The following is a 12,513-nucleotide window of genomic DNA, read 5'->3' as shown; positions in this document are numbered from 1 at the left end:
CTGACCTGAACAGGACAAAGGTGGCGACAAACTGATGAGGGAGTGTTAGGCAAGCTGATCTGTACAACCCCCCTCACCCCCAGGTGGGATGTGTGTGGTATTCCCCAGGCACCCCTGACTACCAAGTACAAAGGAAAGGACAGAAAACAAATGTTTAAAGTGATAGAGTCTCCATCAGTTTACAAAGATCTTAGTACAATTACCAGAAAAGGGTCATCTTATCAATAGCCTAATCTCCAGGAACACCCTACTGTCTTCAAGTTAATACTTTGCTGGAGGAAAAACCCACCTTAGCTTGGCAATAGCTAGGCCTCCAGTTATCTGTGGGTCTTCGTTAGCATGTGGAAATCCCTTTAAGACACTTCCTCTTGACTTTATCTGCTCCAACTCCATGGTATATAACCAGTCACTCTTTACCACTCAGCGCAGCTCTTTCCACCCACGGGTCCTGTCCCCGTGCTTTATAAAATCATCATTTTGCACCAAAAACGTCTCAAGACTTCTTTCTTGGCCGTTGGCTCTGGACCCCCTCCATCACTCCGAAACCCCGTCGCCAACCAGCCTGCAGGCTCCAGGGAGGCGATGGCAGGGCAGCGGCTATGAATGGAAGGAGAGGGAGGTGGGGGTCTTCCCTCCCGCCTACATGGAGGAAGCGTGGTCTGCAGAATGTTCTGTGCCATCGCTGCTTCCGTGGAGTCTGAGGAACACAAGAGCTGCCTGGTGTGTCAGAGCATCCCCCGTGAGCTCTCCCTACACCCCGCAGAGGGAGAACCTGGGGTCAGCCCCTTCTGGAATGTTCCTTCCAAGGGCAGATACTCATGGGTTCTCATCTCACAGAAGACAGCATCACTCAGAACTCCCCCCAAAAAACAAATGCCACTGAAGGCAGCAGTGACGGTGTGCAGGAGACAGCTCACCAGCAGCAGGGCCAGCATGATTTATGGCCCCCACTTTCACAAACACCCCACCGCCTCAGCTCCCTGCCCAGAGCACCCTCTGGGAGCAACAGTAATTCACAGAACTATTTTCTTCTTACAACCGATTCCCCTTTGTCTCAGGTGCTGAGGTGGTTAGGGACTAGAACATCATGAACATGATGACACAAAGAGCAGGCGATGTGTCCAGCACTTGGTTGAGTAACGACCACAAGGAGACATTAAGGCCTGGATCCCTGGAACTTGTAAATGTTGAAAGAGCAGAAAAGACCATCCAATGGAAAAAGGAGTCTCTTTAACAAATGGTGCTGGAAAAACTGGACAGCAACATGCAGAAGAATGAAACTAGACCAATTTCTTATGCCATTCACAAAAATAAACTCAAAATGGATAAAGGATCTGAATGTGAGACAGGAAACCATCAAAACCCTAGAGGAGAAAGCAGGACAAAAACCTCTCTGACCTCAGCCGCAGCAATTTCTTACTGGACACATCTCCAAAGGCAAGAGGCTTAAAAGCAAAAATGAACTATTGGGCCCTCATGAAGATAAAAAGCTTCTGCACTGCAAAGGAAACAATCAACAAAACTAAAAGGCAATCAACCGAATGGGAAAAGATATTCGCAAATGACGTATTGGACAAAGGGCTACTATCCAAAATCTATAAAGAACTCACCAAACTCCACACCCGAAAAACAAGTAATCCAGTGAAGAAATGGGCAGAAAACATGAATAGACACTTCTCTAAAGAAGACATCCAGATGGCCAACAGGCACATGAAAAGATGCTCAACGTCACTCCTCATCAGGGAAATACAAACTCAAAACCATACTGAAATATCACCTCATGCCAGTCAGAGTGGCTAAAATGAACAAATCAGGAGACTATAGATGCTGGCGAGGATGTGGAGAAACGGGAACCCTCTTGCACTGTAGGTGGGAATGCAAACTGGTGCAGCGATCTGGAAAACAGTGTGGAGGTTCCTCAAAAAGTTAAAAATAGATATACCCTATGACCCAGAAATAGCACTGCTAGGAATTTACCCAGGGGACACAGAAGTGTTGATGCATAGGGGCACTTGTACCCCAATGTTTATAGCAGCACTTTCAACAATAGCCAAATTATGGAAGGAGCCTAAATGTCCATCAACTGATGAATGAAAAAGAAATTGTGGTTTATATACACAATGGAATACTACTTGGCAATGAGAAAGAATGAAATATGGCCTTTTGTAGCAACGTAGATGGAACTGGAGAGTGTTATGCTAAGGGAAATAAGTCATACAGAGAAAGACAGATACCATATGTTTTCACTCTTATGTGGATCCCGAGAAACGTAACAGAAGACCGTGGGGGAGGGGAAAGGAAAAAAAGAAAGTTAGAGAGGGAGGGAGCCAAACCATAAGAGACCCTTAAAAACTGAGAACAAACTGAGGGTTGATGGGGGGTGGGAGGGAGGGGAAAGTGGGTGATGGGCATTGGGGAGGGCACCTGTTGGGATGAGCACTGGGTGTTGTATGGAAACCAATTTGACAATAAATTTCATATTAAAAAGATGAGTCTTTGCAGGTGTAATGAAGGATTTTGAGCTGAGGCAATCGCCTAGATTTCCCAGGGGGACCCTACAAGCATCACGAGCGGCTTTACAAGTTAGAGGCAAAGGGACGTGCCACACACACCAGAGAGGCTGTGGCAGATGGACAGAGGCAAGGACCTCAGTGGTGCAGCCAAAGCCCAGAAATCACCCAGGAGCCACCAGAAGCTGGAGGAAGGGATTCTCCCCTAGAGCCTCCAGAGGGACCATAGCCCTGCCATTTTCTGATTTCTAGCCCCCAGATCTGCGACAGAACACGTGGCTATTGTTTTCAGCCACCACGTTTGTGGTGAGCTGCCCTGTCAGCCCCAGGGGTGGATACAAGCTGGAGGGAAAAGTTGCCTTTGTTTGGTCTGATACCCAGGGGAGTCAGGGACCAACATCCCAGGCCTCAGCTCCCTGCCACTAGGGAATGGTCTATGCTGCTCAGCACTCCGTGACTTGGTTAGTCCTGAGAACATCTTCTCAGGTGGGTAGGTGGGCGAGAAAGCCCAGTGAGATGGAGAGAAGAGAAAAGACTTGTTCAGGCCCCTTGGGAGGTAACCACAAGGAAAATACAACAGCCCAGGGTCCAGATGCCCCTCAGGGCTCAGTGCCTGGAGCTGTATCTAAGACCAGTCTCTGTTTCATCACCTGCTCATCCATTTTCTGAGCAAATACTGTGCCAGGCACTGCTCCGGGCCCCAGAATACAACCTGAGCAGGACTAACCTGCTTGGTTGGCCTCAGAGGGTGAAACTTTTAGTATAGGAGACACTACGAACAATCACAGAAAAAACAAGGTGACAAAGAGGGTTTTGTGGAATTTCTCTGTGGGAAAAAACTGAGAGTTGAAAGAAAGCAGGGAATAGAGACCACGTTAGACAGCGAGATCAGTGACAGCCTCTCTGGAGAGGTGACTTTGACCCCAGATGAACACAGCATATTCCGGCCAGGCAGAGGCCATCAGGAGAGCATTCCAGGCAAAAGGCACAGCACGTGCAAAGGCCTAGAGGCAGGTCTGGGCTGGACAAGGAACGGAGAGGGGGCCGAGGCCTGGGGCAGTGGGGGCCGGTGGGTTGCAGAGAGGCAGGAAGGGGGGCACAGGCCTCCAGGGACAAGGCAATGCCCTGGGGTTCGCGAGAAGAACGGAGGGAAGCAACAGGCGGGGTGTGTACGGGGAGGGGCGTGTCCTGGCTGGTTTGCACCCCTCGGCTGCCTGGTGGAAGCTATTGGGCTGGGCAATCGTGGAAGCAGGGGGCAGGCCGATCCCCAGGTCTGCGAGACGTGTGACCTTGAGCAAATTTCTCTCCCCCGAGCTGCTGTTCTCATCTGTGGGGTGAAGGAATCACCACTGAGAACGCAGTAAGATGTCGCCCGTGGAGGAGCCCAGCCCACGACATCAGGGTCTTTCTGGAGCTGTAACGAGAAGACACTGGCCTCCCCAGCCCGTGACCCGGGGTGACCCGGGCCTGGATAAGCGCCCCTCGTCTGCCAAGTACACGCACGTGGGTAGCACAGCCCCCTCGCGTCCTTCACTCACTCTGTCACAACCGCTGGCGAGGGTCACTTGGGGGAGGACCAGGCCCCGCTGTGGGGGCTGTGATTCTAATTTTCGGGTCCCCTGGGAGAGGCGGGGCAGCTGACTAGTGGCTCGCCCCAGAACAGAGCTGACAGGATGAGGTGGTGACGCCTGGGAGCAAACGCTTCCTTTGCTAGTTAAGGACGATCCAGGAAGCCTCCTAACACGCACCCAGGCCCTTCGCTGCTGGAGGCCGGCCCCGCTAGGCTCCAACCCCCTGGGTTTCCAACCAACTGAGCGCCTTCCCCAGGTGGAGCCCCTTCCCCAGGTTGCTCGCTGGGACCCCTTCTCCCTGCAGGGGAGGGAACTGAACTGTGGCAGGGACAGGCGGGGACCCACAGATCCACACCGTGGGGCCCTTCAGGCCACCGATCCCGGGGATTCCGCAAGGCAGTGACATGACCTGCCAAATCAAGGGAGGGGATCACACTCAACCAAGACCTGCGGAGACCTAACCAAGGGCCGGGGGGCTCTTGCTTGCGTCCTGACTCTGGACAAGCAAGGAGAAAAAGGCCCTTGTGAGGCAGCTGCCGAGATCTGCACACTCCCGGTGATGAGGACACTCCAGTTCCGTTTCAAAGAAAAACCCATCCCGTACAGGCTGGGACTGGCTTCAAAATACCTTGGCGGGAAGAGGGGAGGCAGCTGGAGGGAGCGGGCAAAGCCGGGTAAGTGCGGAACGTGGGTGAGGGGCAGATGGTGCATTGCGTTCTCCCGGTGGAAAATCTCCATGATCATTGTTTAAATGTGCTCAGTTCATTTTTTAAGATAGCTGTTCTCTTGAGGAAATATTGCAGGATGTGACAAAACGCAGACCGGGAACGTCCGCTCTGTCATTTTGCCGCTTCCCCGTGTGAACCCGGCGACAACAGGGCATGTCACGTGGCCGCGGACCCCAGACGGGACCTCATTCCCGCCTCTTCTGCGGACTGGACTCTGAGACCTTCCGCTGGTCCCGCACGCAGGGGGAGGGATTGCGTCGACACCCGTCGGAAGCTACAGGCTTGATCATCACAGAGCCAACCGGCTGATGGCGATTTTATGCAGAGCTGAGCACAACAGCCGGGGCCTGTCACCCCGGGTCTCGAGTGAAGATCCAGCGGTGTTTTCAAGCAGAAATAATGGGCCGCCGTGGCTGTTTAAAGAGGTATGATTTATCTCCGGGACCGCATCCAGGCTGGAGCTGCTGGGGACAAGCCCAGGCTCCCTGGCCGGCGACGAGGTTTAATGCCTCGGCGGCTTGTCTGCAGGTGGAGGACGGCTGAGCCCTCGCGGGCCCAGCGACCGGGGGTCAGGGTGACCCGCGCGGGCACAGACGCAGCCAACACGGGCCGCTGCGGACAGCACGTCTGTGCACCCCAGGAGGTAGGAGATTTGGGGGTTTCTGTTGACTCTGAGCCACATGATGCTTAGCTGGGGCATCTGGGGGCCGGTGGAATGTTTGCAGGCAGAATCATGTGGCTTGGTTGCCTTCATTACTCAAAAGCAGGAATTTCTGTCTCCAAAGATATGAATTATGTGCCTTTGATTGAGAACAGCTGCTGCATCCTCTGCACAGAAACGCCGACCCTTTGGGCCAATTCATCGGACCGTGACACGCACCACCAGGTGTCTACCCAGGGCCCTTCCTTCTTGTTCTTGAGTCCCTAAACCTTGTCCAGCCCCCGCCCTTGTGCCCCGGTGACACTGCTCTGGCCATGAGGGGACACAGAGGCTGCTGGGGGTTCTGGGCAAGTGCTGGTTTCCTATTTCAGCCTCCTCCTCCTCCTCCTCCCTCCCTCTCTGCTCTCTCCTCCTCCTCACTCCCCCCTCACTTGCTCCATCCCTCCTCCCTCCCCTCCTCCTCCCCCCTCTCCTGCCTCCCTCCCTCCTCCTCCTCCCCCTCCCACCTCTTGCCCCTGCTCCATCTTCCTCCTCTATCTTCCTCCTCCCTCCTCCATTCCCTCCTCCTCCTCCTCCCTCCTCCTTCCTCCTCCTCTTCTACCCCTCCTCCCCCTCCCACCCCTTCCCCCTCTTCCCTCCTCCTCCCCCTCCACCTCTTTCCTCCCTCCTCCTCTCCCTCCTCCTTACTCCTCCTCCCTCCTCCGTCTTCCTCCTCCATCTTCCTCTTCCCTCCTCCTTTCCCTCCTCCTCCTCCTCCCTCCTCCCCCTCTTGCTCCTCTTTCCTCCTCCCCCTCCCACCTCTTTCGCCTCCTCCCTCCTCCTCTCCCTCCTCCTTCCTCCGCCTCCCTCCTCCATCTTCCTCCTCCATCTTCTTCTTCCCTCCTCCTTTCCCTCCTCCTCCTCCCTCCTCCTCTTCTTCCCCCTCCTCCCCCTCCCACCCCTTCCCCCTCCTCCTTCCTCCTCTCCCTCCTCCCTCCTCCTTTCCCTCCTCTTCTTCCCCCTCCTCCCCCTCCCTCCTCTTCCCCCTCCCCCCTCCTCCTCCTCCTCCCACTCCCTCCTCCCTGGCTGGGAAAGAGTGGCAGCATCTGCAGCCACGAGAGACGCCCAAGGGAGGGCAGGACAGCAGAAGGAGCCAGCCTTGGTGACATCACGCGGCCCCCACAGCAGCCCCAGACCTGTTCGTCGGGAGTAAGGCCAACCACCACCGGTCAAGCTCCTCGAGCTGGTTTCTGTGGCTTCGAGCTGAGCGGGGTCCTGGCTGGGAGAAGCACGCACAGCTGGCCCCTGATAACCGAGGCGCCTGGTCCACTCACTGTGACCCGCTTGCACGGCACTGGGGTCCCCAAACTCACTTGTTCTCTGATGTACACAGAACGTAGCCGCCACCCTGCATCCAGTGACCATGCTCTCAGTTACTCACTCCCAGGTGGGCTCAAGCTTTCACTCGTGAATCCAGAATCGGCAGAACTTCTTCCGCTCCGACCATCTGATGCCTTCGGGGTTCTCCGGCGGTGCGGTGGGCACCCTACGCGTTCCCTTCCCGGAACGAACACCTCTCGTGCCCTCTGACGTCTGCTTCCCCTTGCGGTGTAAGCAGAACCTGGCTGCCATTTGAGAATTCAGCTTCCTACCTCTGTCCACGGGACCCCGAACCCCAGGCCCTCGGGGAAAGGCGGGCCACAGGAGCCACCACTGCCCGACAACGGGCTCGGTGACAGGAGGGACCTCAGCCGGCCGTCAGTGACTCTGGGGCTCTGATGGCATCCTGTCCGTGTCCCTGCACTTGGACCTGAGCGAGTGTGGGGCTGGAGCTGGAACCGTGGGGGGTTGGAACCACGCGGGGGGCACCTGCCGCTGCCCGGCCCCGAGGGGAGTCTGCAGGGGGCCGGCCCCAGGGGCGGTGCAGGGGGACACGGGAGACCAGCCCAACCCACGGGATGGCCTCTGAGCCCCCAGACCCAGCTCTGCCCGACCACCAACACCAGTGCGTGAGCCCATTGAGGCCCCGGGCCTGAGCCCCTGAGTCGGGTCTGGGTCGCGTCACCAGGAGCATCCAGCAGAAGGTTCGGTTTGGGGCAGAGCGTCCGTGGCCCCTTGGGAAATCTCCAGCCGGCCCATAACCAAGAGGACATTTACACCTGCTGAGTCGACTGTTCGTGACCATCCTGGGTGGGCCTCGCCCGCTGCCGCGTGGGTCCTTCTCCTTGGCTGAACTCACTGAACTGTCAGGGAACGGTCACCGGGGGTGGTTTTGCTCACTTCCTGCCAGAAGAACACATTCTGGTCTGTTTTAAAACCCTCGTGACGTAACTGCGCCCCCCGCACATGAGGAAGCGGGAAGTTCTTGCCGCAGAGGGAGCTCTCGGCACCTTTAGTCCTGAGGCTTTGTTCAAGGAAAACACACCTGCCTGTCACTCCCTGCCGGGGCTCAGACTGTTGTTGCAGCTGCCTCCAGGGCCGGTTCCTGCACCCCAGCGCCCAGGTCTGCGGGGCCCTGTCCCCTCCCGGCCTCTCGGCTCCCCCTGGGCCTCCGGAGGCCGCTGCCCACCCGTCAAAGGCTCTGGCCTCCGGCCAGCTTTGTTCTGGGGATAAAAAGGCAGTGGCGGCCGAAGGGCTCTGCCTGCTGACCTCCAAGGAGGGGGGCTCTCGGGGCCTCGGCTGAGCTGAAGCTGCCGCCTCCCCGACGGCGAAGCGCCCTGAGCGCCCAGAAAGTTCGTGGCAGAGGCTCCAAGGGGAGAGATGGAAGGCCTCCAAAGCTGGAAACCAGAACAGCCCCCCACCCCCAGCCAGTGTCAGGCCAAGGGCAGGGCACGTCCCTCCTAACAGACTCTGATGCGCCCCCGGAATAACCTCGGCTGCTGGCCGCGACCCCTGCTGCAGTTCAGGTCCTCTCTGCTCTCTGGGGGCCCCAGCGCACCTCCAGTTCTGGGAGGGGGGGCGCGTCCTAGTTCCCAGAGCTCAGTGGTGCCCTGACCCAGGCTCTCCCCGCCTTTCAGGAGCTGGTCTCTGGAGCATCACGCTCCTCGCCCTCCCGAGGCTCTGACGTCACCCCGGGCATGCAATCTTGGGTTGTCCGGAGATGACAGATTTCGCTAAACCGAGCCCGGCCCCCCTGCAGAGAGAGTCCCCATTATATTCCCCCACTCTGCTGTGCATGTGACATTTGTTATTTCCTGGAAGTGTCTTGTTTGTTGATTTATTCACTTCCTTCTCTCCTGTCTGCACCCCACCCCCCAGGCTGGGCCAGGAGCCCCCTGAGGCCTGGGGCTGCGTCTAATTCTCTTTTGTTTCCCTGGGGCCATAACAGGGCTCCAGTCCCCGGAAGGAGCTCGACAGAAGGCCTTTGGTCAAAGCCCCCTTTGTGCCTCATTCCCTTCTTGCCCGGTGCCTCTTTCCCACCCGATGTCTTACTAGATCCAAAACCTTGTGTGTCTGGCCAGCGTCGTCCACGAGAACTTTCTGCGATGAGACATGTTCTGTATCTGCCCGTCCGGTGCGGTAAACATTCACTGCACCATCACAGGGCCCTTGACATGTGGCTAGTGTGACTTCGGAGCACAGTCCGGGAAGGGGCAGGGGAGCCCCCAGCCTTCTTCTGGGTCTGGTGACCGGCCACAGCCACTCCCGTGGATCGGGGACGACGGGGGGTTGGAGGACAGGCTGGGAGGAGGGACTTTCACCCCGGGGCGGACGGCAGGAAGGTTGTGTGGGAGGAGGGAGAGGAGCCTCAACGCCTGATGAACAAAGATTCAACCCCGAACGGTGCCCTGCCCCGCCCTCCACGTCACCCTCCTCCACCCCTTCCTGAAAGCTCCAAGGGGTTGGGGACCAGGCTCCGCCCCTTTCTTGTCCCACTCTTTCTGGGGTGTTGTGCTCATGCAGGTGACCAAGATGGCCCTCTCCCAGGTCCAAATTCCAGCCAGTGGGGAGGGGGAAGGAAGGAAAGAGAAGTCTCTCACTTTGAAGCCTGGAAGTCAGACCCCTGACTTCTCTTCCCAGCCCATTGTCCAGAACTTAGTCACAGGCCACCCCGAGCAGAGGCACAGGGAAGGAGTCGTGCTCTGCTCTAGCAGCCCCCTGTCCCACTGAGGGTCTGAGGGCTCTGTCTGTATAAAAGAAGGGAGAAGGGGCATAGAGAGACAGCTACATGTTTCTGCTCAGAAGCACTTGGCGAGATCAATCACCTCACCACAGGACCCCCTAGGCTTGCCAAGTTCAAGGGAAATAGAACAAATGTTGCCCCGTGGAGGGTCAAGTCACGTCCTTGTCTGCTTCCAGCTGGGGCTCGTGCCTGTGCAGAAGCCAGCTCTCTGTCCCAGCCGGGACACCCCCCGACATACACACACACCAGTTGCTGGAGTTGCTAGGAGTAACCTAGCCTCCTTGTGCCTCAGTTTCCTTATCTATAGAATGGGGGTGATAACAATCACAGGTAGGTTCGATCGTCAGAATTAAGTGAGTTAATTAACGTGAAACATCTAGAACAGAGGCTGGCACGTAGTGAGTATTAACGGATGTTCATGGGGAGAGAACAGTGGAATAGTAAAGAGCGTTCACCCACGTGCACACGAGCACACACACACGCACACGTATGGCACACACACTCACACACACCCACACATACGCGCAAATGTGCCCACACACGGGCACACGGGCACTGAGTCTCCTCAGCCTGAGCCTTGGCCCCCGACCCCCACCCGGGTGCTCACCGGGACAGTGACAGGGCCGCTCCCGTCCCCGTAGCTTCGATGCAGGTGTCCTCTGTCTCTGAGCCTCCCAACAGTCGTGGGAGACGGGGACTCTGCTACCAGCCCCTCTCCACAGAGGAGGAAGCCTGGACCCACACAGGAGGCGTCCCCGTACCACCGTCAGTGGGCAGCAAACAGCCCGCGGGACCTGAGCCCAGGACGGTGGATGCCAGGTCAGCCACGGAGTCGCCCCCCAGGCACGTTCCGGGCAGCGCCTCTGGGCCAGGCACGGCTGCAGGTGTTGGGAGCCTGGGGCTTAGCAGGACGGGGCCGTCCCTGCTGCCTGAGAGCTCACAGTGCAGTGCGGAGGGTGAGGGAGGTGACAGCAAGGACACGTGCCCTCGAGGTCACTTCCCATGGTGGGGAGTGGCACCCGGAAGAGACAGGGGGCCGCGTGCCGGGAGGGGCCTGGGCGGACAGCACCGTCAGGGGGCTCGCTGACCGGGTGACGCTTGGCAGAGCCCTGGAGGCTGAGAAGGGGCAGCTTCTGGAAGGTGAGCTGGGGACAGCATGGAGGAGGCCACACGGCGGGCACAGAGGCCCTGGGTGGGGACGAACCTGGCACGTTAGTGGCACAGAAGGGAGGTCAGGGGTTCCCGGGCAAGGGGGATGAGGGGGGGGGGACAGGCCTCCACGTGCCCCAGGGCCTGTGAACCCGGGCACATCTCCGAGCGGTCATGCAGGTTCTCAGGGCAGAGAGAGCCCCCACTCTGGGCAGGAAGGGGCCTCCGGGTGGGTGGGGATGGTGCTGGGGCGCGGGAGGCAGGCCCCCGCTGTTCTCCCCAGAAGCCCAGGGCCCGCTAAGCCAGACGGCCCCGGCCCAGCCTGGCTCCTTCCTCACCGCCGGGGCCTCTGCCATCCGGTTGGGGCACCTCAGAATGAGGAGCAGGGAGGGGGACTGGTCACAGGCACGCACCTGCTACCCAATCTCCAGACCCAGGTAGCATCCTGTGACAGGCTTCCCCGAGCCAGCGGAGGGGACGCTGACGAGGGGGTCCCCTGCCTGGCGATTCCTTTCTGGTTCTGCCCACGTGAAATCTGCCCGTTTGAGCCTCCTTCTCCGCCTGTTTGCGTCTTACACTTTCCACACGGGAGGTAAAGGCAGAACAGACGCAGAACGTGTAATTGTAACCCTCGGATTTGTGGCCCTTTATCCCTGCAAGTTCCCAAGTGCCCGTGCGGTGAAAGCACGCTGCTGTGCGAGAAGCCAGGCTTCGGGACAGCGATCTAACGGCTACTTCTCCGGTTATTCATCTAGTCCCGTGTGTGCATCTGTCCGTCCCACTTTGTGGCCGTGCACATATAACAAGGACACACACATTCACAGGTCCCCTGTGTGTTTGGACAACACGTGACTTTGCATCACAAAAGCACCTGTGATGTCAGAGGCGCCGTGAATCATCATGATGACTCTGGGCCTGGTATCCAAGAGACCTCAACTTGCAGCCAAGTCACTGTCCCCCCCGCTGTGAGAACTGGTGGCTGTATTGGAACCTCTAGCTGGAGGGGATGAAATTACATCTCGAATGACCCGCATTGTGCCACCGCTAATGACCCAGTTAACCTCTGGATAATTTTCTGCTTCTTGGTGTCCTGGGAACGGGTGGTGTTTACTCCACTTGGGACAAACCTTTATTAATGCGCATTGATGTGCCAGGGCGGTCGCTGCTCTGGGCCCAGGGTTTTCATAGAAATCGGCCAGTGAGCCAGGGTCCCGCTGGAGCTGTTGCATGAGAATGAGGCTCTTTTCTTTACCCTCTCAGATCCTTGCCCTGATTTGCATGACTAAGCGTTTCTGCCCCTTTTTTTCCTTAATGTGTTTGTTTGTTGATTATTGATCTGTCCCCTATGGAGGGACAAATTATTTACCCACCAGGCAGTGACCTAAATTTGACAGAAGCTTCAGCTGTGTCTGCAGTGAACTTGGAGCCAGACAGCAGTACTTGAGCTGGTAGAAACAATTCCAGGAGAATTTACCCGGCCCGGGGATGTAAGGATCAAAATTACATTGGTCTCCAGCAGACTCATTAAGGGGGATCTTGGCAAAGGAAGAGCCTTGATGTTTAAGAAGGAAAGAAAAGATCCTCTTTTGTAGTAAAACTCCAGTTCCATTTAACAAAAAGCTCAAAAGTGTCTAAATGAGGCTGCAGGTTCCCTGGGGAAAAGAGAAGCTATTGCTGATTTTTAGAAATGTGGTTTTCAACCCTGTCAGACCTCATGCCACCTTTTTTTTTTAACGCGTATTTTCTGATTTCCACTTTAGTATCTTGAAATAATATTCATAGGTAATATAAG

At 57.0% G+C, this 12,513-nt stretch overlaps 1 long non-coding RNA gene across 1 annotated transcript; it reads left to right on the top strand.

The window, feature by feature from the left end:
- The first annotated feature begins 4,245 nt into the window (after positions 1-4,245).
- Positions 4,246-5,826, top strand: LOC128313776 (uncharacterized). The gene is made up of 3 exons (XR_008294823.1): positions 4,246-5,234; positions 5,338-5,452; positions 5,595-5,826. It is a non-coding gene; the product is annotated as an uncharacterized LOC128313776 (long non-coding RNA).
- The last annotated feature ends 6,687 nt before the right edge of the window (positions 5,827-12,513 follow it).

Source organism: Acinonyx jubatus, unplaced genomic scaffold, assembly GCF_027475565.1.
Source record: "Acinonyx jubatus isolate Ajub_Pintada_27869175 unplaced genomic scaffold, VMU_Ajub_asm_v1.0 scaffold_38, whole genome shotgun sequence".
NCBI classification, from domain to species: domain Eukaryota; kingdom Metazoa; phylum Chordata; class Mammalia; order Carnivora; family Felidae; genus Acinonyx; species Acinonyx jubatus.
Note: the sequence above shows the minus strand (reverse complement) of the source record. Positions and strands in the feature narration are given on the sequence as shown.